Source organism: Palaemon carinicauda, chromosome 31 (assembly GCF_036898095.1).
Source record: "Palaemon carinicauda isolate YSFRI2023 chromosome 31, ASM3689809v2, whole genome shotgun sequence".
NCBI classification, from domain to species: domain Eukaryota; kingdom Metazoa; phylum Arthropoda; class Malacostraca; order Decapoda; family Palaemonidae; genus Palaemon; species Palaemon carinicauda.
In genome coordinates this window covers 86,760,814-86,776,168 of record NC_090755.1, presented here as the reverse complement: position 1 = coordinate 86,776,168, position 15,355 = coordinate 86,760,814, and the positions used below count along the sequence as shown (strand labels likewise).

The 15,355-nt window shown below is 36.4% G+C and overlaps 1 protein-coding gene and 1 long non-coding RNA gene across 2 annotated transcripts in view; one reads left to right on the top strand and one right to left on the bottom strand.

Moving 5' to 3' along the window:
* Nucleotides 1–5,861, bottom strand: part of LOC137625048 (uncharacterized) — a 101,008-nt gene extending 95,147 nt beyond the window's left edge. The window contains exon 1 of the long non-coding RNA XR_011040817.1: nt 5,635–5,861. This is a non-coding gene — a long non-coding RNA (uncharacterized lncRNA). The remainder of the gene's footprint in view (nt 1–5,634) is intronic.
* Nucleotides 5,862–11,663: 5,802 nt separating this feature from the next.
* Nucleotides 11,664–15,355, top strand: part of LOC137625047 (uncharacterized) — a 159,165-nt gene continuing 155,473 nt past the window's right edge. Inside the window, exon 1 of the mRNA XM_068355980.1 lies at nt 11,664–11,855. The gene's annotated coding sequence lies outside the window, so the exon portion shown is untranslated. The remainder of the gene's footprint in view (nt 11,856–15,355) is intronic.

Here is a 15,355-nt window from a genome sequence, read left to right as displayed (position 1 = left end):
AACATCATGAAGTCAGGATCGCCTGCCTGACCCAGGTTACGGTCACCCTTTTGAACAGTCTGCAAAACAAACTCGTTCATAGCCGACAGGTCTATGACTGGTCTCCAGCTTCGAGATGCATTCTCGACAAGAAAGAGTCAACTGAGAAAGCCTGAAAACCCATCGTACTATGGTCGGGACTCCTGCCTGAAGGGCAAGGTCCTTTGTCAATCTGACAAAAGAACGTCGACATCGCTGGTGGAGGAATCAGAGGAAGGGGAGAACTGATGAATGGGACAACGAATCCGTAGCCTAAAACGTCCATTGTCCCCTGTTCTGACACTTGAAACCATTTCCTCCATCTGGATTGTAGGTATCCTCTCACCGGTGGTGCCGTGCGAGGATTAACCCCATAGCAGGGTTGTTGGTCTCGCTTCCCTTCTCGTTGTCTGCGCCCTCACCCTTGTCTACTCGGAAAGGGCCTCTGCTGTTCTGTTCCTCATCTTCAGGTGGACTGTGTGGGATGGGAATCAACTTTCTGTGCAGCCTATCTCGCTAGAGGCGAAGATCTCTGTTGGCTGGAAGTGGAAGTGGTTTAAGGGTGCCGGAATGACACAGCCCATTGTAGAAGGGAACCTTGCTTGCTTTCCTCCAATTTGACAATGCCTCAACATCTTACATCAAGAAAAGGTAGGGACCATCGACAGACGCATTCTTAAAATGTATGATCTGCCTACAGGGGATCTACCTTTGAAATTTGGAGGCCATGGCATCATGCCATTTTAGGACCCAGCCTGATGGGTGAGGAACTCTACGGCCCTGGCCCCCAATCAGAACGATGTTCTTAAACGCCTTGCACTTGTTAGGGTCCGTGAGATCTCTGTGTCGTCTAGGAAACAAACGGTACCTGACCAATTGTCAATCCAGAAGGCTGCCTGATGGATCGCCATGGCCGTGCTCTCCATATTCAAGGCATAAAATGTTGGGCTGGGAGGCAAACCAGTACGCCAGGATCTCCTTGACCTACGTGAGTCTTTCCTTTCCTCACTGACACCCGAGCATCTACCTTCCCCAGGGCTTCTGCGGCCAAAATCCACCAAGGAGGTTCCAACAGAGGTCTATCATTACAAGGAGCCCGACAGTGTCTATCTATGGATACCTTCCTCCCCATATGGGGGAAGCAAGGAGTCTCATCAAGACCGTTCACCTTCCTGATGAAGGCGAGCCCCTGCAGGAAGGTGGACTCCGATTAGCCCTCCTCTGTATCTGGGACCTTCAGGCAGGCTGAGAGTGAGTACCATCATAGGCACTAAAGTCATAATCTGAGTCTTTGCAGTCATCCCTTTCTGACACCTTACATGGCCGGTGTCAAGGTGACACAATAAAGAAGGGGATGAGACCTAGAAGAGCTCTCCGCAGAGTCCATCCTTCTGAGGGGTAATTGTTGACCCGGAAGCCTGAATTTCTTGCAAACTCGCCGGGTCCACGCCCAACCAAGAAGCCTTATTTCTAGACACTGTCTTTGAGTCCTTGCTCTCTCTGAGGCACGAGTCCTCAGAGAACAAGGGGAGCAGAATGGAGTTCGCTTTCCTTTTCATTGACGTCCTAGGCTCAAGATCTGAACGGATCTTCAACCGTTCAGAGGGAAGCTGCCAGAGTCCTTCGTCATCCCTTCTCCAACTATAAGGAGAGGGAAAGCGAAAGACAGTCTCCATCACAGTTGGCAATCGTCGAAATGCCTCGACGTAGGAAATCTCCCTCGGTGATCTGGAGCACTGGTGGGTTCCAGGATGTTAAGTCTCACCGGGACAAGAAATTAACTGACACTGACATTTACTTCTCTTGTCATCTAATTTGATAGGCATGATCCCCAATTCGTCCAATCGAGGATTAATCCTGTATGGAGCTCGTGCCTTAACCCTCGCAATTGAGCGTTCCTGAATACGCGAAGGTTTTAGACGCAGCATAATCTGAAGGCGTGAGGACCGGGAGTAAGCCAAGAATCGTGCAGGATTTCTAACAGCATCAAGCACCCTATTGCACCAGTGATTACCTGCCACCTATATTCTGATGGCGAGAACGAGATGATAGCTCGTCTCTTTGTGACGTCTGTGACACATACCTAACCTATTGTCTACCTGAAACTAGCTGAGAGCTCGCTGTAGGAGTGCGCTGTTGGATGACGTGCCTCCTCGTTCCTCGTTTGAAAGGCAGTAGGTTAGCCGAGTCTTTACCTACTGACCTGACGGGGGAGGGGGTAACACCCCTTGACCGCTCCTTAAACTGCTGTATTCTTAACAATAGTATTAAAAATACGGGAGTTATGGGGCATCCTTTGAATAATGACAGACAGGGGTTTTATTATGGTTAATGACGGTAAAAGCTTTTCTACTAAAAGACAGGTTTTTCATATAAAAAAACGGTATTATTTTATTTATGGATATTAATAATGTAGAGTATTTTAACTTAGTTCTCTATGTTAAGGAAGTCTTTTGTAGTATTTCTGTATAATATTATCTGTCGCAAATGCCTAGTTCTTTATATATTTATATATATATTTTTTGTTAATGTCTAGGAGAGGGCCGCATGAAGATATCAGTGATATTCAATGAATTTTTACTAGAATGTGTAGGAATGTATGTAAATAGTGGTATACGAGTGAGATAATTTAGTGAAATTCAATAGCAGTCAAAATATTGACGATCAAACTCACGCTACTCATGTATTCCTCCCAGATTTTTTCTAAGTCTGTTGTTATTGTTGACTGTGTCTTGTTTTTGCTCAAATGAGCCCTGTAACCACTATAATCCACAGACAAACTAGTCCACTATGACGTCTTACACGTTAAGCCAATCACAGCGCCTATCCACTACGACGTCTTACAGGTTTGGCCAATCACAGCGCGACAATACATTATCTTACCCAGGCATTTCATTTCGTTCTTAGACATGGAGGCCATAGCAAGCACGTCATCTTATATTGCACAAGAAGTTGAAATTCCATCTTCTTGTCCTGACTGTTTCCTAACTTACAATGAATTTGTAGTAACTTATTCGGGGAATATTGAAAAACTAGTGGATTTGTGCCAGAGACACAATTTAATTTTACAAAATAAAAATTGTCTTGCATGTCAAGGAACCTTCGCAACGGCTTCACGTTTTCTTCACAGCAGCAGCACATCTTTATGAAACAACAGTTTAAGGTAAGCTTCATTAATTTATAGAGTATATTATAATGGTGATAGTATAACGATGTATACAGCAGTACCATCACTTTGGATTTGGATTTGGTTTGATGGATGTGTTAGGTAGTGGCCGTAAGGAGGGGGGTTGTAGGGGCTAGGCCTAGGTAGGGGTACAGGGCCCTAGGTTAGGTGGTTGTATTAGGTTCGGTAGTGCCCCGAAAATCACTGTGGCCTTAAGGGGGGGTCGCAGGGGGGGCGGAGCCACTCCCCGGTAGGCCTAGGTAGGGGTACAGGGCCCCTAGGCTAGGTTAGGTGGGTTGTTTTAGGTTCGGTAGTGCCCTGGAAATCACTGTGGCCTTAAGAGGGGGTCGTAGGGGGGGGAGCACCCCCCCCCTCCGGTAGGGCTAGGTAGGGGTATTGTAGTAGTAGGTTTATGCTTACATTTTGTGTGTAAGTGTTAAGACTTAGTTTCTTTTTTATTCATTTCCTCATGTTTCTATGCAATGTGCAACTATAATCTGGTCGTTTTTTGCCGTTTTTCGTCGTTAATACTTGAAAAACGGGTGCGGCCTTCTCCTAGACATTTATCATATTCTTATATATTTGAGTGTTATATTTAGGTTTTTTCCTCCATTTTGCCCTGTTTTTACCTACTTTGCCTCCCCCACACAAAACCCTGCTTACCAAGGAGGTTCCCCCAGAGTGTTATCTATAGGGGGAGGGGTGGTGGAAGGATAAGTATTCATTTGCGATGGAAATGAACCTCATAATCATTCAAATCACATCATAATACAACAGAAACACCTATATTTTATGTTGAAAGCAATTAATGTCCATAAGTAAAAAATACCCTTTTTTTCACTGCAAATAAAAACTTAATTATCTAAGAAATAATAGTGTGCATAAGTCACCATGTACAGCTTGCCAGTACATAAGAGCTTCATGTTTTTCTTTCTTCACGAATTTAAAGAACGCATGGCATAGCAAATACCATTCGATATCTAAAAACATAACCTGGTTGTTAGACTGTCTAATAGGTTTTCGGTTTATTGGCTGTTGAAACGAAGGTCAAATTCAGTGAAACAATAATTATTTACTACAGGAAAAACCATTTTCTCTTTTCAAAATATTGTTCCGTCCGTAACTATAATTTTACCAAGATAGGACTGAAAATAAGTTATGTGCATTTCCGTCATCATACATAAACCCTTATACTTAATCTAAAGAAGCACTTGTGTGTTCTAAAGATTGAAAAATAGGTAAAAAAAGGCATAATTCTTATTCGAAAATATTAACTATAATATAAAATATATGTCAATAAGGTTTTTACAAGATGTTTAAATTTGGGGTTTCATTGTATATTATTCCATGGTAATGTAACCTAGGAAAAAAACTACTGTTTCTTATAGAAAAAATTACGCTCTCTTCGAAAATGACACTCGTCCCCGTCGCAAATTAATAGTTTCAGAAATATATATACATCTATATCCTCCAATAATGGGGGACCCCCAGTGGGAACTCGGGGTTTTGGGTGGGGAAAACATACTGGGGAATCGATATATAAACGTAAAACAAGCCTTTTCTTCTCTATACATTACCTTCTTGAAATTATAATAACTGGAGGAAAATACAAAACAGTATATGTGAATAAGCTTTGGAGGCGCCGTTGCAAAGATTGTGTCATGAAAACCAGTGCTGCCAACGTCCGATGTAGATCAAATGTTATTTTGTGACCTGTCATACTACTAGGCTAGGTTAGGTGGGTTTGTTAGGTTCTGTGGCCTTTTTGTACATTTTATATATTGAGTAAAACTTATATGGAGAAATTATTTAATATATGGAAATATCTATCATTACTATCTTTAGTAATGTCAACGTGCCGTTGGTAACTCTGTGTACCATACGTCAACGTTGGTAACACTGTGTATTATTGGTAACGTTGCTAATGTTATCGTTCGCAGTACATTCGTAAGAGAAGTGACACCGTGCAACTTAAAGTTAGCCGAATTGGTTGATCTGTTTGTTTCCGATTGAAATGAACAGCAAATTCGGTTAAATCACGTTATTTACTATAGGAAAACATATATTTTCTCTTCGAAATCTCACCCTGTAATACAATACAAAATTACCCAGTAAAAACTATTTTTTTTCTGTTCAAAATATCGTTCCGTCCGTAACTATAATTTTACCACGATAGGATTGAAAATATGTTATGTGCATTTCCGTCATCATACATAAAACCTTATACTTAATCTAAAGAAGCACTTTTGTGTTCTAAAGATTGAAATATCGGTAAAATAAAACATTTTTATTCGAAAATATTAACTATAATATAAAATATATGTCAATACGGTTTTTACAAGATGTTCAAATTTGGAGCCAAACTGATTCGCTAAAAGATACGATCAAATGATGACAGTTTTGATGTATTTTTCTATATGAATAAAGAGTAATTGGCCAATATTACTTACGTATGACTAAAATGTGGACATCAGTGACACTTTTAAACTAAAATACACTAAAATACTGTCGGTAAAATTGATATATTTCAGATTTCGTCCAACTTCACGTATTACTATTAGGCTGATACAGGGTTGCCAGATTTTCTAAATGAGAAAAGGCCAACTTATAATCAACCACAGTTTTAAAAGGCCAGTCCATTATAAGTAAAAGGCCAAAACTAGTATTTAAAGCCCACCTTTTTATGATATTACTAAAGGCCAACTAATTTTTTAAAATGGACAAATTTGATATTTTTTGGCCTGGAAAAAGGCCAAACTGGCAACCCTGGGCTGATAGGTAGCCGAGTATTAGTAGCAATGGAGAGGTAGAAGCTCTATATCGGCTCCTCCTTAATGTCCTTCTTTGATTTTCTTTTCCTTTTTCCCACATTTTATATATATATTTATCTCTTTTTTCTATTATTCCACCTTAAATAAAAACTTCTTTGATTTTATTTTCCTTTGTCCCACATTTTTTATATATATTTATCTTTTTTTCTATTATTCCACCTTAAATAAAAACGTCTTTGATTTTCTTTTCCTTTCTCCCACATTTTGTATATATATATTTATCTTTTTTTTCTATTATTCCATCTTAAATAAAAACTTCTTTGATTTTCTTTCCCTTTGTCCCACATTTCGTATATATATTTATCTTTTTTTCTATTATTCCACCTTAAATAAAAACGTCTATGATTTACTTTTCCTTTGTCCCACATTTGGAATATATATTTATCTTTTTTTTTATTATTCCACCTTAAATAAAAACGTCTTGGATTTTCTTTTCCTTTGTCCCACATTTTGTATATATATTTATATTTTTTTTTTCTATTATTCCACCTTAAATAAAAACGTCTTTGATTTTATTTTCCTTTTTTTCCCACATTTGGAATATACAATTATCTTTTTTTTTTCTATTATTCCACCTTAAATAAAAACTTCTTTGATTTTCTTTTCCTTTTTCCCACATTTTGTATATATATTTATCTTTTTTTTCTATTATTCCACCTTAAATAAAAACTTCTTTGATTTTATTTTCCTTTTTCCCACATTTTGTATATATATTTATATTTTTTTTCTATTATTCCACCTTAAATAAAAACTTCTTTGATTTTCTTTTCCTTTTTCCCACATTTTGTATATATATTTATTTTTTTTTCGATTATTCCACCTTAAATAAAAACTTCTTTGATTCTCTTTTCCTTTGTCCCACATTTGCAATATACATTTATCTTTTTTTTTTCTATTATTCCACCTTAAATAAAAACTTTTTTATTTTCTTTTCCTTTGTCCCACATTTTGTATATATATTTATCTTTTTTATTATTATTCCACCTTAAATAAAAACTTCTTTGATTTTATTTTCCTTTTTTTTCCACATTTTGTAGATATATTTGTACGATATGTTTTTTTTTCTATTATCCCACCTTAAATAAAAATTCTTTTCCTTTTCCCCACATTTTGTATATATATATATATATATATATATATATATATATATATATATATATATATATATATATATATATATATATATTTGTACGATATGTTTTTTTTTCTATTATCCTTCCTTAAATAAAAATTCTTTTCCTTTTCTCCACATTTTGTATATATATATATATATATATATATATATATATATATATATATATATATATATATACATACAGTATATATATATATATATATATATATATATATATATATATATATATATATATATATATATATATATATATATATATATTATTCCACCTTAAATAACAATATTTCCAGACAAGAACGTTTAAAACAGGCCACCACAACCCATCGTATTGTTGGTCATTGGCAATTCTAATATTCTAATATCATTTGTTCATTGTGTGTCTTTTTAAAATCAGAATAGATGCTCACCAGAACGTCAGCCAAGCAAGCCCAACCGCCAACTGTAGTGCCTGACCACAGCAGTGGCTTCCCCAGTAAACAGCTTAAACTCGCGGTCCCGGGCTGGGATCGATATGCTGCCATGCGAATGCTAGGCAAACGCATTACCATTGAACCAGCCAGTAATGTTTAAAAGAAGATATTAATTATGTTTAGTTTATAAGGGTGTGTGATTGTTAACTTCAAATGATGTTTGTTTGATTGCTTTATGATCCTGTAAGATTTTTATTTAAATATAGATCTAAGATTTGACCACAAATGTCACAGTATGTGTATAAAGGTTTATCTCAGCGTAACTTAGATACCCTAGTAGTGTCATCCATATTATCCTTTACCTAACCTACGTAAGTATAAGACATAATGTTTTAATTTCACATTACAATTATGTATAATGTTTGTTATTTAACCCGAAGTCTATCTTTTCATGTACATAGACCGATTTCAGCTGTCAACGTCGTAGAAAAAATAAAGTTAGGCTTATTTCAGCTGTCAACGTCGTAGAAAAATAAAGTTAGGCCTATTTCAGCTGTCAACGTCGTAGAAAAAATAAAGTTAGGCCTATTTCAGCTGTCAACGTCGTAGAAAAAATAAAGTTAGGCCTATTTCAGCTGTCAACGTCGTAGAAAAAATAAAGTTAGGCCTATTTCAGCTGTCAACGTCGTAGAAAAAATAAAGTTAGGCTTATTTCAGCTGTCAACGTCGTAGAAAAAATAAAGTTAGGCCTATTTCAGCTGTCAACGTCGTAGAAAAAATAAAGTTAGGCCTATTTCAGCTGTCAACGTCGTAGAAAAAAATAAAGTTAGGCCTATTTCAGCTGTCAACGTCGTAGAAAAAATAAAGTTAGGCCTATTTCAGCTGTCAACGTCGTAGAAAAAATAAAGTTAGGCCTATTTCAGCTGTCAACGTCGTAGAAAAAATAAAGTTAGGCCTATTTCAGCTGTCAACGTCGTAGAAAAAATAAAGTTAGGCTTATTTCAGCTGTCAACGTCGTAGAAAAAATAAAGTTAGGCCTATTTCAGCTGTCAACGTCATAGAAAAAATAAAGTTAGGCCTATTTCAGCTGTCAACGTCGTAGAAAAAATAAAGTTAGGCTTATTTCAGCTGTCAACGTCGTAGAAAAAATAAAGTTAGGCCTATTTCAGCTGTCAACGTCGTAGAAAAAATAAAGTTAGGCCTATTTCAGCTGTCAACGTCGTAGAAAAAAATAAAGTTAGGCCTATTTCAGCTGTCAACGTCGTAGAAAAAATAAAGTTAGGCCTATTTCAGCTGTCAACGTCGTAGAAAAAAATAAAGTTAGGCCTATTTCAGCTGTCAACGTCGTAGAAAAAATAAAGTTAGGCCTATTTCAGCTGTCAACGTCGTAGAAAAAATAAAGTTAGGCCTATTTCAGCTGTCAACGTCGTAGAAAAAAATAAAGTTAGGCCTATTTCAGCTGTCAACGTCGTAGAAAAAATAAAGTTAGGCCTATTGCTTTAACAAATGGTTATCCTTTCGCGAGATGGAACACCTTTTATCAATCTTGCTCCTCTATCTATTACGTTTTATCATTCATAAATTGCTCTTTAAGTAGGTTGCAATAGACAGGGTTACAGTAGTTAATCCTGGTAATAACACAGTTAATCATAAGTTTCTTTACAGCTATGCATCAAGATACTTTTATAAAAAGGCAATATTTATAAGGTGGTATCCAGTGATTCTTACAACACTATTTATTTGTGCACTGAAAGCCAAATTGCAACAAATCTAGCTAAAAGTCAAGGTCTATATAACAGTAATCCAGAAACGTGGACTCCAAGACGAGAAGAGGTAGCAAAGCTTGAGAGAATAGAGGTAAGAATATTGATATGGGTTGTTGGAATGTCACTGTTTGGATTGGAAAATGATTAAATAATAATGGCAGGTGTAGCAAAGATTACAGAGGTGATAAGAGTGTCACGACTTAGATGGTGTGGGCTAGAATTGAATTTATAATTTGTTTGTTGACTCACAAAGCATTTACAAGTGATAAGCCTAAATATCTTTGGGATTGCTTGGTCCCCTACCCTGAAGCTGCTAGCGCTGCTGTAAGAGTTAGATATGCTGATGATCCATGTAGACTATTCGAAATTAGTGTGGATCATGCAATAGGAGGAAGAACGTTCAGTTATGCTGCACCGAGACTCTTCAACGACCTTCCACTTGATGTCAAGAATATGAAAAATGTGGCACATCTCAAGAAAAACCTGAAGATTTATCTCTTTGGAAAGTGTTATGATAGTGATCTGAAAACTATTAAGCCTGAATACAAATGCCAGCGAATAACTGAAAAGATACAGAGCCAAATATTAACTGGAAAGAAATTATTTTCCCACACCAAGGCCCACCTGAACAGACTCTTAGTGTCTGATGGAGGGCGAGAAATAAACCCCTAAAAGTAAAAGTGTTAAGGATGGATGATGTGGAGGGAATAAGGAGCGCTTTAGAAGAACCTGTTAGGGGGAGAAGATCAAGAGGTAAGCTGAGAATTAGATGGCGAGATAAGGTGAAGGATGATATGGAGAGAAGAGGTTTCATGGAAGAGGATGTCTTTGATAGATGGCATTGGAGAGGACGCATCAGGCAACCGAACTCTTAATGTAGGGATAACGACGGGTAAGAAGAGGGAGGCAGTGAATTATATGGCGATATAAGGTGAAGGATGATATGGAGAGAAGAGGTTTGATGGAAGAGGATGTCTTTGATAGAAGGCATTGGAGAGGGCGCATGAGGCAACCGACCCTTTAATGTAAGGATAACGACGGGAAAGGCGAATAAGACAATTTACATTCAAGTGATAGGCCTAGGTCATCAACTCTGATAGATATTGAAACCAAGATATCATTAATATATTCATTTTGGTATCACCAAGGTTTCTTGAATTATTTTTTTTTCATACCACCATAAAACACAGTTTTTTTTTCATTTAGTCAAGTGGTTTAATTATCATACATTCTTCAATTGCACTGGTCAAAAGTAGTTTTAATTCTCAGCATTATCATCAATAGCATTTACGGAGAAATAAAATTGTGTGTTATTTGCAAATAATTTGAAGTTCACTCTGTCTTCATAGCACTTTTGATAGACTGATTATCTAAATACAAAACACGACTGGGTCTAGAGGTGTAAGAATTTCTAATTCATACGTAATAACTTCTGTCAGCCAAGAAACCTTTCAGATACTCAGAACCTTAATATTTGATGCCAATGGAAATTAATAGCAGGTCATGGACAACTCCACTAAGATCAAGTAAAATAGGGATGTTTATATTTATTTCATCATTTTACTTTTGTTTTGTTATATTCTAGTTATGATAGAGCAAAATAAAGCTATTTTCTTTTTTCTACGAATCAGAAAAGTTGACAGCAGACAGCTGGCAGAAGTAAACAAAACATTGTAAGGGCAGCCAACAGTATCTTTTAAATAACTAACTTTTTTATCGCTATCATTATAATATTTCAACCCTTTATCAAGATTATTGGCATTTTAATATTTTAATTATTGAAAAAACCACCAACATTATGAAAACTGAAGTAAGATATTAATTCACGATCGATGGTAAAACTACGGGAGAGTTGGTATCTCAACAGCTGACAGCTGGCAGAAGTAAACAAAACATTGTAAGAGCAGCCAACAGTGTCTTTTAAATAACTAACTTTTTTATCGCTATCATTATAATATTTCAACCCTTTATCAAGATTATTGGCATTTTAATATTTTAATTATTGAAAAAACCACCAACATTATGAAAACTGAAGTAAGATATAAATTCATGATCGATGGTAAAACTACGGGAGAGTTGGTATCTCAACAGCTGACAGCTGGCAGAAGTAAACAAAACATTGTAAGTGCAGCCAACAGTGTCTTTTAAATAACTAACTTTTTTATCGCTATCATTATAATATTTCACCCATTTATCAAGATTATTGGCATTTTAATTTTTTAATTATTGAAAAAACCACCAACATTATAAAAACTGAAGTAAGATATCAATTCATAATCGATGGTAAAACTACGGGAGAGTTGGTATCTCTGGCTCAGCTGACTGATAGACTGTTTTGAAAAGTTAACTTTCTTCTGGTGGTCCGTTTATTTTGCGATAATTTACCTTTAATTTAGTGGATATTATTATGTATTCCATTGTTACTGAAGGTGATGATGTATCTGCTCATGATAACATTGTGTAAGCAGCCAGCTTGTCGATCATAGACCAAAAACTGGACTAAGTTTGCCTGACAACACTCAAGACAACGTGAGTAGGACATTTTGGTAAAGTTTTATGTTATTTTCAACATTAATTACGTTTCAGGAAAACTAGGGTAATTTTGTATTGTATTACAGGGTGTGATTTCGCACAGAAGGTATGATTTTCTATAGTAAATAACGTGATTTAACCGAATTTTCCCCAGTATGTTTTCCCCACCCAAAACCCCGAGTTCCCACTGGGGGTCCCCCATTATCGGAGGATATAGGTGTATATATATTTCTGAAACTATTCATTTGCGACGGGAACGAGTGTTATTTTCGAAGGGAGCGTAATTTTTCCTATAAGAAAAAGTAATTGGTATCCTAGGTTACATTGCCATGTAATACACTACAATGAAACCAAAACGAGTTAGCGTACTTGGTTGGTTGCTTGCGAAATACGTGGCATTTTGGACTTGTAAGCTTTTCCCATCTGTAAGAACATTTCTAATGCTATTGCAAGCAACCTTTAAAAGGGGAATTTTTTTTTTTTCATTAATACCATACGATTCACCATACATGGTTTAAGGGGATATTACTCAATTTGGTTTAAAATTTATTTTATCCATTTTCTTTAGGTGGCAAATGGGTGTTTTAACGGTGTAAACTTCATAATAAAATACGATATTTATACTTGTAGAATATTTTTCATAAACTGGGTGAGTTTCGATCAGTCTCTACCTTTCAATTTGAATAACGTCTATACCTTTTAATAAGTATAGCGCCTTTGCCTTTCAATCCGAATAGTGTCTTTGCCTTTCAATCCGAATAGTGTCTTTGCCTTTCAATCCGTATTGCGTCTTTACCTTTCAATCCGAATAGCATCTTTACCTTTCAATCTGAATAGCATCTTTACCTTTCAATCTGAATAATGTCTTTAGCTTTCAATCCGTATTGCGTCTTTACCTTTTAGTCTGAATAGCGTCTTTACCTTTCAATCCTATTAGTGTCTTTACCTTTCAATCCTATTAGTGTCTTTACCTTTCAATCCAAATAGCGTCTTTACGTTTCAATCCTAATAGCGTCTTTACCCTTCAGTCCGAATAACGTCTTTACCTTCCAGTCCAAATAGCGTCTTTACCTTTCAGTCCGAATAACGTCTTTACCTTTCAATCCTAATAGCGTCTTTACCTTTCAATTCAAATAGTGTCTTTACCTTTCAATCCTAATAGCGTCTTTACCTTTCAGTCCAAATAGCGTCTTTACCTTTCAGCCCGAATAACGTCTATACCTTTCAGTCCGAATAGCGTCTTTACCTTTCAATCTGAATAGCGTCTTAACATTTCAATCCTAATAGTGTCTTTATATTTCAATCCGAATTGTGTCTTTACCTTTCAATCCGAATAACGTCTTTACCTTTCAATCCGAATAGTGTCTTTACCTTTCAATCTTAATAGCGTCTTTACCTTTCAATCCGAATAGTGTCTTTACCTTTCAATCCGTATTGCGTCTTTACCTTTCAGTCCGAATAGCATCTTTACCTTTCAATTCAAATAGTGTCTTTACCTTTCAATTCGAATAGTGTCTTTACCTTTCAATCCGAATAGTGTCTTTACCTTTCAATTCAAATAGTGTCTTTACCTTTCAGTCCGAATAGCGTCTTTACCTTTCAGTCCAAATAGCGTCTTTACCTTTCAATCCGAATAGTGTCTTTACCTTTCAATTCAAATAGTGTCTTTACCTTTCAATTCGAATAGCATCTTTACCTTTCAGTCCGAATAGCGTCTTTACCTTTCAGTCCGAATAGCGTCTTTACCTTTCAGTCCAAATAGCGTCTTTACCTTTCAATCCGAATAGCGTCTTTACCTTTCAATCTGAATAGCGTCTTAACATTTCAATCCTAATAGTGTCTTTATATTTCAATCCGAATTGTGTCTTTACCTTTCAATCCGAATAACGTCTTTACCTTTCAATCCGAATAGTGTCTTTACCTTTCAATCTTAATAGCGTCTTTACCTTTCAATCCGAATAGTGTCTTTACCTTTCAATCCGTATTGCGTCTTTACCTTTCAGTCCGAATAGCATCTTTACCTTTCAATTCAAATAGTGTCTTTACCTTTCAATTCGAATAGTGTCTTTACCTTTCAATCCGAATAGTGTCTTTACCTTTCAATTCAAATAGTGTCTTTACCTTTCAGTCCGAATAGCGTCTTTACCTTTCAGTCCAAATAGCGTCTTTACCTTTCAATCCGAATAGTGTCTTTACCTTTCAATTCAAATAGTGTCTTTACCTTTCAATTCGAATAGCATCTTTACCTTTCAGTCCGAATAGCGTCTTTACCTTTCAGTCCGAATAGCGTCTTTACCTTTCAGTCCAAATAGCGTCTTTACCTTTCAATCCGAATAGCGTCTTTACCTTTCAATCTGAATAGCGTCTTTACCTTTCAATCCTAATAGCGTCTTTACCCTTCAGTCCGAATAGCGTCTTTACCTTTCAATTCGAATAGTGTCTTTACCTTTCAGTCCGAAAAGCGTCTTTACCTTTCAATTCGAATAGTGTCTTTACCTTTCAGTCCGAAAAGCGTCTTTACCTTTCAGTCCGAATAGCGTCTTTACCTTTCAATCTGAATAGCGTCTTTACCTTTCAATCCGAATAGCGTCTTTACCTTTCAATCCTAATAGCGTCTTTACCCTTCAGTCCGAATAGCGTCTTTACCTTTCAATTCGAATAGTGTCTTTACCTTTCAGTCCGAAAAGCGTCTTTACCTTTCAGTCCGAATAGCATCTTTACCTTTCAGTCCAAATAGTGTCTTTACCTTTCAGTCCGAATAGCGTCTTTACCTTTCAATCCGAATAATGTCTTTACCTTTCAATCCGAATAGCGTCTTTACCTTTCAGTCCAAATAGTGTCTTTACCTTTCAGTCCGAATAGTGTCTTTACCTTTCAATCCGAATAGTGTCTTTACCTTTCAATCCGAATAGTGTCTTTACATTTCAATCCGAATAGCATCTTTACCTTTCAGTCCGAATAGCGTCTTTACCTTTCAATTTGAATAGTGTCTTTACCTTTCAATCCAAATAGCGTCTTTACCTTTCAATCCGAATAGCGTCTTTACCTTTCAGTCCGAATAGCGTCTTTACCTTTCAATTTGAATAATGTCTTTACCTTTCAATCCGAATAGCGTCTTTACCTTTCAGTCCAAATAGTGTCTTTACCTTTCAATCCGAATAGTGTCTTTACCTTTCAATCCGAATAGCGTCTTTACCTTTCAATCCGAATAGCGTCTTTACCTTTCAATCCGAATAGTGTCTTTACCTTTCAATCCGAATAGTGTCTTTACCTTTCAATCCGAATAGTGTCTTTACCTTTCAATCCGAAGTGTCTTTACCTTTCAATCCAAATAGCGTCTTTACCTTTCAATCCTAATAGTGTCTTTACCTTTCAATCTGAATAGTGTCTTTACCTTTCAATCCGAATAGTGTCTTTACCTTTCAATCCGAATAGTGTCTTTACCTTTCAATCCGAAGTGTCTTTACCTTTCAATCCGAATAGTGTCTTTACCTTTC